The sequence below is a fragment of the Typopeltis vanoorti genome, chromosome 5, assembly GCF_054136105.1.
Source record: "Typopeltis vanoorti isolate ZY-2024b chromosome 5, IOZ_Tvanoo_1.0, whole genome shotgun sequence".
Lineage (NCBI taxonomy): Eukaryota > Metazoa > Arthropoda > Arachnida > Uropygi > Thelyphonidae > Typopeltis > Typopeltis vanoorti.
In genome coordinates this window covers 86,838,779-86,851,488 of record NC_143553.1, presented here as the reverse complement: position 1 = coordinate 86,851,488, position 12,710 = coordinate 86,838,779, and the positions used below count along the sequence as shown (strand labels likewise).

The 12,710-nt window shown below is 31.7% G+C and overlaps 1 protein-coding gene across 1 annotated transcript in view; it reads left to right on the top strand.

The window, feature by feature from the left end:
- The first annotated feature begins 527 nt into the window (after nt 1-527).
- The window catches only part of LOC150106615 (metabotropic glutamate receptor-like), a 280,429-nt gene continuing 268,246 nt past the window's right edge, over nt 528-12,710 (top strand). Inside the window, exon 1 of the mRNA XM_090392577.1 lies at nt 528-1,111. The gene's annotated coding sequence lies outside the window, so the exon portion shown is untranslated. The remainder of the gene's footprint in view (nt 1,112-12,710) is intronic.

Genomic DNA, 12,710 nt, shown 5'->3' with positions numbered 1-12,710 from the left:
GTTGATACACTAACCACTCTGTCAACCAGGCTAGCAAATTGTAGCTAATACAGAATTTATTTGTAATCAGCTGTCTCTAATGAATTAATTACATTAGCTGATTAAGTAAGCAAAACTACAAGTTTATTTTATCTTAATTAAAGTGAGATATATAAGATGTAAGAAAATAATTAAAGTGAGATCTATAAGATATTGAAAATCAATAAATAATTAAAATTGAATATAAACATGTAAAATAGATGATTTTTTTATTATTTATTTAGAACTCTTTTCATTTTAGAAATGATATTATATGTGAAAATTATCATCGCAAAATAGATACCGTATTATGGATAAAAAAACTTGTTTTGCTTTCCTTGCGAGTTTTTATCAAAAATCGCGATAGAGCAAACCACGGTTGGCGTTTTGAATGAATAAGGTAAACACATGAGCTCATGTCGATATGATAAAGGTTGTCATTGCACAATTTGGATCTATTTAGTGCTAAGGTAGCCACTGTACCAGTCTGTCTGTTAATAGACATGGGATTAGATATTGAGTTTTAAGTATATAATACGGATTAAAGGATTAATAGTTTTAATTTTATGTATGTGATAAGTAGTCTACATGTGACTTTCAATAGGGAGATGATTAAGGATTACTGCCTTTTTTTTGTAATTGTGACGGCTTTTCAGTTTTCATTGGTGGACATTGTGTTGCTTGTGAACCTTAATTCCCATGAGGCATTCGGGTAAAAACAATGGGTCGTGTTTCTTTGTTTATATTGCCAAAGTAAAGCACCAAGAGATCATCAGAAAGTCGTATACCGCTCGCAGCAAACAACGTCTAAGTGTTTTATACATGCATTTAAAGAAGAAAAAAAGTAAGTTTTCTGAAGCTTGTACAACAAAAGAAGTTACGCCATTGGGTAAAAGATATGCAGGTGCTAAGTTTTGTACGTCACCTTCTCCAGTGCTACTTCCAAAACCACCGTCGCAATGGATCGAAATACAGACTCCTAAACCAGAGATTTCGAAGCTTTTTTCATTAGAAGGCCACCAGTTACTCCAAAGAGACCGTTAGGCTTCGTATTATTGTGAACAGTGGATTGTGATAAGTGTAAAAACCAAAAGTGAGTGTATTTTCCTATAATGAAAGTGTAAAAGAAAACAAAACAGTTCCATTCCTTTTGATTTGTGCTTTAAAAACAATTGGGATGTATTAATAAAAAATGTTAATGACAAAACGTGAATGTAATTTAGTCGAATATTTTTTATATATAAAATGTCTCGTTTTTAAGATATGTGTGAAATTTATTCGGTAAGTTAATATTTTTTGTATTTATGTTATTTTATTTAATAACCTTCAAATCATAAAATATAAAGTAAGAGAACCACATTCTGATATATGCTTATTATATTATGCTTATAATAATTCACAAGTTCTGTGAATAATAATAATAATTCACAAGTTCTGTGAATTATTATCACTATAAGCATGCTTTTCTGTATTATTTTTCTGTATATGCGTATTTTCGTACTTGACAACTCTCGTTCTCTGTAAAAAAAAAAAAAATAATAATAATAAATAAAAAAATAAGGGTGGAAATAACAGAGCATAAGTAAAAATTACATACAATAAGCGACATGCTATATGAATTAATTAAAAAAAGGATTAATTCATAGCCATTTGTAATTGATTATGAATTAGTTGATGATTCCGAATACTTTTTATTCTTTTTAAAGTCTCCTTTCCTAACAAGATTAACAAGCAATTTCATTACAACTAGCCCTCGAAGTTTCTCAGTCATGGGTACAGAACTTGTGAATTATTATTATTATTATAAGCATAATAATTGTAACTTTTGATTTAACATTGAATTTAAAAACAGGAAACCTTGCCTTCTGCTTGACGTTACGATATTTTCAGTTTGCTTTCTTACATAATTATCATTTTAATATACAATTACACGTGAATAATTATATTGTATATAAAAATATAATTTGCATTATATATAAGTAAATAAGTATTATAAAATTTAATTATTTTAATTCATATTTATATTTACGTAGTTTATATTTTATTGCTTTGCGATCGTTTTCAATTTATAACTTGTGCATTAACGTTCCTTCAAGTGTTTTTTGGTATTATTTTATGTGCAAGGCTGTACGAATATTCGGTTGTAAATCGTTTCCGCTAAATTTAATACCATGAGCTGCAATACTACTATAAATATTCAAGAGTCAAAGGCTCATCGAGGGATGTGAGCCGAGAATGAAGCATACCTCCTAGATTCAAAGATTTATCGAGGAACGTGAATCCACATTGAAACAATTTACACACATAACTTTCATACACACTTTGCCTTAAAATCGATTCTCTTCTTTGAGTTCAATACGACAATCGCAGTATATTAGGTGGGTCATTATCTTAGGCGCCACACATGTGCTGCCATATGCGCACCAATAACACCTTTATACACGTTTCAAGAACAGCATCTTGTCCTGGTTACTTCCCTTTACCCTTGGAAATAGATACAATATCCATTCGATATCTATTGGGTATGTATTTGGTATCAGAAAGGTAACATCTATTTCATAACGCTTAACAGTTGATATGGACTAAAGTTATTGATTTTCTCCTCCTGTTTATCAAGTTTTGCTAATTATGTTTTCTCTATCTTTACTCTTCATAGAATCACATCGCTTATATTTATTTTCCTCATCTACTGTTCAAAGGTTTGTAGATCTCCGAGGGAAAATTTCAATTTATTAATCTGTGCTATTGATTGATTTTAATTGTATTACCTAAATACAAGGTAAAACATTTAATAAACATAATTTTAGTTCCGTTTTCCCCCTCGTTTTCATTATGACGAGGTTTGTCTTCGTCGCCATGAGTTACCCTTGAATTACGTTTGCCCGTTACACGAAAGATATCCTGGAAAGAGTTGAGCTTATTCCACATTCCTTGCCTTTCTTCTCAGTCTTTGAATCTTTCCAAGGATCTTTCAAGTTTGAGAGAAAATTCCCTTTTGTTGTTGTTGTTCTGCTTGGTTTGTAAATTTTTATAATTCCTTCATTTCCTATGTGTGCTCTTGTTAACGTTCGTATGAAAATTAATATTTGTATTCATTGAATGAACATTTACTATAAACATCGGAGAACAAATTAAATTTATTGCTTGCATTCTGGTTACACACACACACACACACACACACACACTTGAAATAATATTTAATATTTAAAGTCAAATAACTTTTTAATTGGATATTTGCATTCATGGTTGCAGGTATCGCCGTTATGTATCCTTTTAAATAATAATAGTGTCGCTATTATTAGTGTTGATATGTTAAACTGTTCTTTGAGATTCTTCAGTACTCAGACTAGTCAGGCTATGATATCTATAGATTTCAAAATGTAGTGCAATTCCTCTAAAAATATTCCTCTATTTCATCACAAAATGGGCGCTGGAAAAAAATCACACGTTGCGTTTCTAAAATTATTAAAAAGTGACTGATCTCTCAGAGTATTCTTACTAAGATAAGAATTAAGAAACAAACGAAAGTGATCGCTAAGAAATAAGAAAGGTGCTCATTATACGCATTTTTAAAATCTGGTAGAAAAATGAAATATTTTATTCTCCAACTAACAGACTGTGGGTTGAATTCCGTAGTAGGCATGGCTGTTTTTGGAATGTATTTAAGTAAGAAAAGAATCTCTTCATCTAGTTGAAGACCACCGCTATGCTTACTGGAGACCTCAAGTGGCTTGAAAATCTAACTGTTAGTGCACTCACGATACTAATACTGATGTACGATAGGCTAAATTCATTTCCTTCAGAATTTGCTTACAGAATTTTAGAATCTTTTATATGAACCCAAGAACATATTTATAAGAACACATTTACTAGTCTTCATAGTTCGTCCTTAGCTTATTTGCTATGGAGGAAACAGTCCATTAAATGTAATTACCGATTTTGCTAAATACTTGGTGTTTTTGATCCTCATTATTATAAATTTTTAACAAACAAAAATGTATACTTTGTGCACGAGAGTGGATGTGTCTGTATGTGTGCGCTCGTATATGCCCCACGTGAATAAAAAACAAAGTGTTTTCTACATCGACAACTACCTTGTTCTTATCACAGTTAATAAGAAAAAAGTCACTTAATAAAAAACCGACAGAGAAAAGCGAGGTAAGTCAACCTTAGTGGAGGGGTTAAAACAAGGCAGTTGTTGCCTTTTGAGGTTGTGAGTTGTTAAAGTATCTAAAAAAAAAAAAAAAGACAGGATGTTGTTTGAAACACGTTTGGTGAACTTGATACGGTGGTATACGGAACTGAATTCATTTTAAATTATAGTAACTCACTTTCTGAGAGCGAACGGAGACTTGAATATTTTACTGGCCACTCTAGATCATGCATTTAAAAATAGCATCAATTTCAAGGATAAAATTGAAGATCGTAGTTTGCTTAACACTCATGTAATGAAATGCAGTTGAAATAATCTAATTGATCAGCATACCACTTGTATAATTCATACAATATTTCACTGCATATGTCAAATTATATAAATTTATAGTCAGTGTCGATTTTTTTTTTTTTCCTCACTTGGCTAAACAAGTTATACAAACAAATTGTAGCCACATCTTAGCGGAAACTTACTTCTGCTGCATTAGGGAACTATTTTATAGAACAGCTAGAAAAGAAACTTTTTAGTACGGTATTTATTGAGCTTCAGCTTGTAGATGATATTTTTGTACTCTGGTGAGAAAATACGCTGTTTCCAGACTGCAAATAGAATAGGAATATACATGTATAATTTTTTTTTTTGCTCCTTTGTAATTACTAATAGAAATTAATATTAATTATTAATATTTGGACATGCAGTGGTGTCAGAGAAAAAGAAACTCTCTCTCTCTCTCTCTCTCTCTCTCTCTCTCTCTCTCTCTATATATATATATATATATATATATATATATATATATATATATATATATATATATATATATATAGTCGTATATTAAATGTATGCATTTAAATACATACATTATATAAATGTTTCCACATCAGGTACAATTAACCATACATAGTTGTACCAATTTTACTTAAAAATGGATTCGTTCACTAACAATGTTAATTTTGAATCTAAAAAAAAACTTCTTTAGATTAGTTTTTGGTATTAGAAATTGTAAAACTAAGTTTAAAAAAAATCTTCCAGAAACATAATAGGTAGTTCTTTGACGCAGAATATAGGAACCATAAGTTAGTACTTTGTAATTTGATTTTTTTTTCTTTTCGTAGAATGCAAAAATGTGAAATACAATTAGAGTAATTGAAACAAATTAGTCCATAGAATTTATAACAATTTTTTGCTTCGTATCTCCCTGGAACTCGAATGGCCAACACTTCCGTTAACCACTGTGTGTGTGTGGGGGGGGGGGGGGGTATCATAATTTTGTATACTTTATAACGATTAGAACACGCAAGGTGTAATTGCATCTATATTTTTTAAATTCTATTTTATTTCGATATATTTTCTGTTATTACATTGAAGAAATATTGTGCTATTAACTTTGTTTTTCATTTTCATGGATATGTTCACCTAAGAAATGTAAGCACAACAAAACCGTGTGTGAGTGATTTTTTTTATAATTTTTATTTAATTATTTTCATTATTTATTTATTTATTGTATTTTAACATACCTGCTGTAGAGTCCGAACATCGAAAACTTTTTTTGAAGCATCTGAAGTAGGATCCCACAGAGGGATCCGACCAGCAAACTAGCAATTATAGCTAATAGAGAATTCGTTTGTATTAGTTGTAGCTAATAACCAGATTGGCTTTATTTAAGTCAACTGGACTGAATTAATTAATTCCGGGCCCGAAACAAGAAGTTTTTTAAATTTGATAAAATTTTGGGAGATTTTGCTGGAAAAAAAAGCAAAAAAATTTCTTTATAATTAGTTTATTTTTCTTTCTTTTTCGAAAAGTATAATTAATAAATAAATCAGCAAATAGTTAAACTGCATGTAAACACATCTAAAATATTTTTGTTAACTATATCATTACTGATTAAGAACCGAATTTCATTTGAGAAGTGATATTATAAATGAAAGTTATCGCCATCGTAATTTAGATATCAGATAACATATCAAAAACTTGTTTCGCTTTCCATTTGGAGTTTTAAGTCATCGCCATAGAACAAACCTTTGATGGCGCTCTGAATGAACAAGATAACACGTGACCTCATGTCCATATGATAAACGTTTTCATTGCGCGATTTTGTTTTTCTTAAATAGGTATGTACTATAATAGTCTATCTGTTGCTTCAGGCAGAGGATTAAGTTTTAAGTATGTAATACGGATTAAGGGATTAATAGTTTTAATTTTATATGTGATAAGCAATCTAAAAGTAGTTTTTCAATGAAAGACTTAAGAATCATTATTGCCTTTTCTTTTGTATTTGTTTAGTTAGAGCTTTAAGTTTTCACCTTTTGTACTTGTTCAACTTGAAAAATACATAATTGCATTGGGTTGCTTGCGAATCTGAATTTCCATCAGACATTCAGTTTTACAATAAAGGGAGATATTTTATTATTATTATTATTTCGCCAAAGGAAAGTAGTCAGGAAGTTACATCCATTCACAGCAAACAGCGTTCAAGTGTTGTTGTTTTTTTTTATGAATGAATTTAAGGAGAAAAAAATATACGTTTTTTCAACGTTTTACAACAATAGAAATTACATCATTTGATACAAAATATGCAGGAGCTAAGTTCTGTACATCACCTTCACCTATGCTACTCCCGAAACCTCCGTCGCAATGGATGGACAAGCAAACTCTTATTCCAGAAGTTGAGAAACTTTTTTCATCATTAGAAGACCACAAATCACTCCAGGAAGTCTCGATCAGACGTCGCATGGAAATCATATGACCAGTGTGAAAAACAAGAAGTGATTGCATTTTTCCAATGATACAATTGTAGAAGGGGAAAAAAAAAATGTCTTTTCCTTCTTTTTTATATATATTTTTTTAAAATATAGTAATATGTATTAAAATGAGAAAATATTAAAGAAAAAAAAACTAGTTTATTCGAAGTTTTATTTCAAAAATTCTGTTTTTATTATATTTTAAGGAATTTGGGATATTTCATAAATACTCTCAAATAATATATTATCATGATGAAAAACTTTATAATTGTATATTTCAAGAAAAAAGACGCAGTTTTTTTTTGTTGTTGTTGATATTGAAGTTCTTCCAATAGTTTACTTTGTATGAAAAAAAGAATAATTAGTAGTAAGATGAACAAAAGGGTAGATTAGAATTGTGTAAATTAGGCGATATGTTCCATGAATTAAAAATGTCAATTAATTTGATTTGCTTTAAAATGCCAAATCTCTTTTATTTAAGTAAATTATTATAATATTTTAATTATTTTAAGTAAATTATTATAATATTTTAATTATTTTAAGTAAATTATTATAATATTTTAATTATTTTAAGTAAATTATTATAATATTTTAATTATTTTAAGTAAATTATTATAATATTTTAATTATTTTAAGTAAATTATTATAATATTTTAATTATTGAAAGTTTAATTAGTTAATATTTTTTTAATTTTTAAGTAAATATCAGCGCATGCATTCAAGTGGTTTCTATCTTTTCGGATTTTTATTGCTCTTTATTCGATACAGTGACACATTTTTGCACCGTCAGAGGAGTCCCTCACAGTATTAATAACGTTACCAATTAGGGTATTTCTTAGCCTTCTCTAAACAGAATTCTGATAAGCCTACCAGAGGCTAATTCCGTTTATTTTCAAATCGTGAACTTTGTTAAAAGAATTAACGGAGAGATTAATTTTTATCTCCATAATCTTCTAAAAAGTGGAACTCAGTTTTATCCCAATAAGCTGCCACACCTTTCAAGTCCGTCTTTTAAGTATGTCGTGTTACGGATGGATGGTGCTAACAGTTTTCATTTTAAGACTAACTGGCTAAACGAAGTTCAGAAACGTTTTTAGATGTTTTAACGCACGACATTCGTGATATTTGAAGGAGGAAAAACGTTGTTTGTTTTAACTATGATTATCTCGAGTCAATTTTTAACTGGTACCAAGAGGATATAATTGTTGCCGGTTTGCGGATTGAATGTGAAAATTAATGAAGAGTAAAAAATGACACAAGAATCACGAGGTCAGTAAACCGAATGGCACAAATACTTGCTTCAAAAAAAAGTAACGAAAAATTGAAGATTTAGCTAGTATAGTCAATGTTAAATCAAAATTTGATAGCTAAAATGAGAAAAAAAAAACTCATATTATGTAATGTAATTTCAATATTGTAGTATGTTTTCTGTCTGCTTTTTCCCCCTCTTCTATTTGATATCTAAAAAAAAGAAAATCAATATTCAATATTCTGTTTTTCTTTTTTTCTAGTTTCATTTAATATTTCAAAAATAAAATAAATATTTAAAATCTATTTGCTTTTCTTATTCATTCCATAAATGAAACTAATAAACATTGCCGTTTTTACATGGTAAAAAAAAAAAAATAAATAAAAAGTCATTTCATTTATAAGCCCGTTTTGCCAGACGACGACATTGCCTTGATAACCGAAATATCTATTATGTGACCACACTGTGTCTCCTGGTCCAGTCTTCAAGATAATAAATATTTCAGTCGCTTTCCATTTGTTGTTGTCTGGGTTGACAAATGGTAAGGAACACTCTGGTAGGTCAAGTAGCATTTCAACAATGAAATATTTTCTCCACCCATTGGGAAACCGAAGCATCATCTATCATTCAAGAATATTCATCTTCGTCGGATCTAATTTCTAGTAGCAGTTAAAAATATAAATATAAATAAATAAACATTTAACCTGTCTACAATGGGATGTACATAATTAAAAGGGTTGTTTATAATGTTAATAACTTCATCCGCTCTTACTGGCTCTTAAATTCAAGTAATAAATATCACAGAATGACCAATGTGGTGAATACTATATATATATATATATATATATATATATATATATATATATATATATAATATAAAATGATAAGCCTTTTTATGTAACGTTTTTTTGTTAAGTTATTTGAAACGTTTTGAAACTCAGGGGCTACCCTGAGTGTCGCATCTTCAGAATTCAAGGAGAACGGCCTACCAGTCCGGAACTCGGGGGGGAATTGGGCGCCGTAGGCGCCAGAGAGAGAGAGGGGGGGGGGGTGAACCCCTTTCGAGTCTTCAAAATTCAAGTCATCAGAATTCAAGAACCGGCGCCTACCAGTCAGGAACTCGGGGGGGGGGGGGAAATCCCCCTTTTGAAGACTTGACATTCAGCCCCTGAGTGTCGAGTCATCAGAATTCAAGGAGAACCAGTCCAGAACACGGGGAGGGGGGGGGAACGGACCCTCTAGTATATATATAAAACAGTGACAAGGTACGTAAGGTAGTTATTTTCATATGCCAATTTCAAACTTGTAAACTATATGATGCAATACTGACTTATTTGTAAAACTTTTGTCTTGAAGATTTAGAATTGATAAATATAAAAAAAAAACATTATTTAAATAAATCTAATATAAAAGAAGAATTATTTTCATCATTATTTTAATGATATTAAATATAAAATTAAGAATTAAAGTACATCATATGGTTATTTAAATAGCATAATTATTAGAAAAAATTGCGATGGACCCAAGTTAGATTAAAAATAAAAACAGATCCTCCCTCACCAGGGCCTAGTTCACACAGATGTAGACAAGGCAGAAGCCATAGTAAAGAATCTAGAGGAGCAGTGCAAACCTTCATATGACAACTTAGATTTCAATAACTGATATAAAATCCACAGACAGGTCAGACACGTATTAAAACTCCCAGATACCAGTGCTAACCATATTGCACCCACATCACCTGTTGAAATATATGATATTATTAAAAAAGTAAAGAACAATAAAGTTCCTAGACCAGACGGTATCCCAAATAGGGTGATCAAATTACTGCCCCGTAAAGCTGTAGTGCACTTGACTATAATCATTAATACCATCTCGACTTCAAGCCTCTGTGAACGAATTAGACATCATTCCTAAAGAGCAGTTCGGCATTCGGCAGCACCATAGTACTACCTTACAAATCCATAGAATTGCGGAATACATCACCACCAGCTTTAACTGGCGTCAGTGCACAGGAGCTGTTTTTCTAGACCTATCCAAAGCATTTGACAAAATATGGCATTTCGGACTGCTACACAAACTTATCTCACTAAAAATTGTTCATCTAATCCGATCATATCTTCAGAATAGATCAATACAAGTCAAAATCAATGGTTCTATCTCATCCCAGCGCCATATCTTGGCTGGAGTGCCGCAGGGATCCCTACTGGCTCCATTGCTGTTTTCTGTATACATGTCAGACATCCCGCACAATCCGATGTTTTCCATCTTGGCCCTGTATGCGGACGATACAACAATACTAACCAGATCTCTCCGACCCCAATTCATTACCAGAAAGCTGCAAGGAAACCTTCTAAAGCTGGAGGGTTGGTTATCCAAATGGAGATTGAAGTCAACCCCCAAAAAAGCTCAGCGGTTCTCTTCTCAAAAAGGCCAATATCTCCTGCAGGAGATGTATTACTATTCAATACTAAAATTCCCTGGCAGACAGAAACAAATTACCTGGGTGTAATTCTCGACAAAAAAGCTAACTTTCAACCAACACATCAAGTCTACATGCGCACAGGCATCTAAAGCCATCGCTCAGATCTATCCGCTAATTAATAGAAATATCAAGCTAAGTAACAGAATCAAATTGCAGCTATACCAGATGACGATTCGTCCTATCATCACCTACGCCTCTTCAGACTGGCGCCATACCTCTAATACTAACATTATCAAAACACAACGAGTACAGAACAAGTGCTTGAGAATGATTTGAACGCCCCGTGGTATGTTAGAAACAATCAATTTCATAGAGATACAAATATTCCTTATATTTTCTCCTTCCTACAATCTTTGGCATCTAAGTTCTTCCTAGAGATGTCTATATACCCCATCGATTTGGTTCAGCAGGCTGCAGCATACGAGGCAACGGTTATATTCAAATATAAAAGACCAAAAGTCATTCTAACTTCCTGTAGCGATGCATAATCTCCATGCCCATCCAGGGCGAGCAAACTGCTTATAAATTCTACTCTCATTGTAACCGCGACAGATAGCGGGGAATATGAAAAGCATCTTGCTTCACCCCTAAAGACATAAATGTCAACTGTCACAAGTTAGTGCATTTTTTGGGTAAAGTCATAACGTGTTTTTATTTAGGTGGAGTAAGGTAAGTTTAAAAGTATTTCATTAGCGTGAATTGTAAAAAGTTTTGTATATAACGTTTATTTGTATTGTAATAAGATTAACTACAAGATATAAAATCATTTTACGATAGTATAATAATGAGAAATGTCTAAGAATTTGATCTCGGTGAACAGTTCATATCGATAAAATCATTATTTTTATTTGTTAAATATAAATGTAAGAAATTTGAATTAATAATATAATGGCAGATTAAGAAAACAATCAAAATACTACATCGAGCAGTGATTCAATTTGATGATTACACTACGATTAAATTTCTGAAATTGTGTCACTTAAATTTCCCCAAAATAGAAATTAATTTTGTCCTTATTTATTTGTTTTTCATGGAAGTTTCTCTAAGATGATAAAGCTTACATCAATTTCTATAGTATTTTGTATGGAGAAAGATGGAACATTAGTAGCATTCCGAAGTTATAGACAATGTATGATAGTGTTAATCGACTGCGTAATTGCCGAGTTTAGAGTATCTGCTCTCTCCAATAGGCGGAAGATGAATGTTATCGGAGGCCTGAAGCGACTTCAGATTCATGTTGGCTCTCTAGAGAGGGTTCCCGAAATATCTAACTCGGGTCCACCGATGATACTAATACTAATGTATTACAGACCAACGAAGTCTTTGTAGCTCAGTTAGTATCGAAGAGCCCATTTATTTGGAAAGACCCAGGTTCGAATCCAAGGTAAGACGTGAATAACCTTTATAAGGTTTCTTAATCTGAAGGTGAGTTAGCCAGTCTCATACGAAGATACTAGGATTTTTCCATCCGGAAATTATTTTTTTTTTATCCCACAAACCAGCTAGAAGAACATACGCAGTTAATAAATATAATGCTGGCCTCATAACAACTATTATGCTAACAATGGGACTAGCATAAAAGTGACTTAACATCAGGGAAACTGTCTGCTGCATTGATGTCCCTACAAATAACACGTGACCATTATTTATATTACACTGGTGTCAAGGACGAGAGGAACCTTTTCAGGTTTCTTCAACAAACCTGATCTGGTCTCGAAACAGTATTTGTTTTTATTCAAATGATCTTCAGTACCCAAGCGAAACAGACAAACAACCAGAAAATATACGCGATTCATCCAACCATCTGCAACTACTGTGTTTTCATCGAACGAGATGTCTTCTTCATTAGTTCCTATTGCCGATATTCAGCAGATGACTCTTTTCAGTCGCTTACGTTGATCGTAGCCATGTATAGTATCATATATACAGGCGGTTCCCGGGTTACGGACGATCCGACTTACGGCCTTCCGTACTTACGAACGGGCTCCGAAGGCTATCCATAAGGATAATTAGTAATTAAATAATTAAATTAATAATTCGGGAGCTAGTTTCTTTCTCGCATATAAA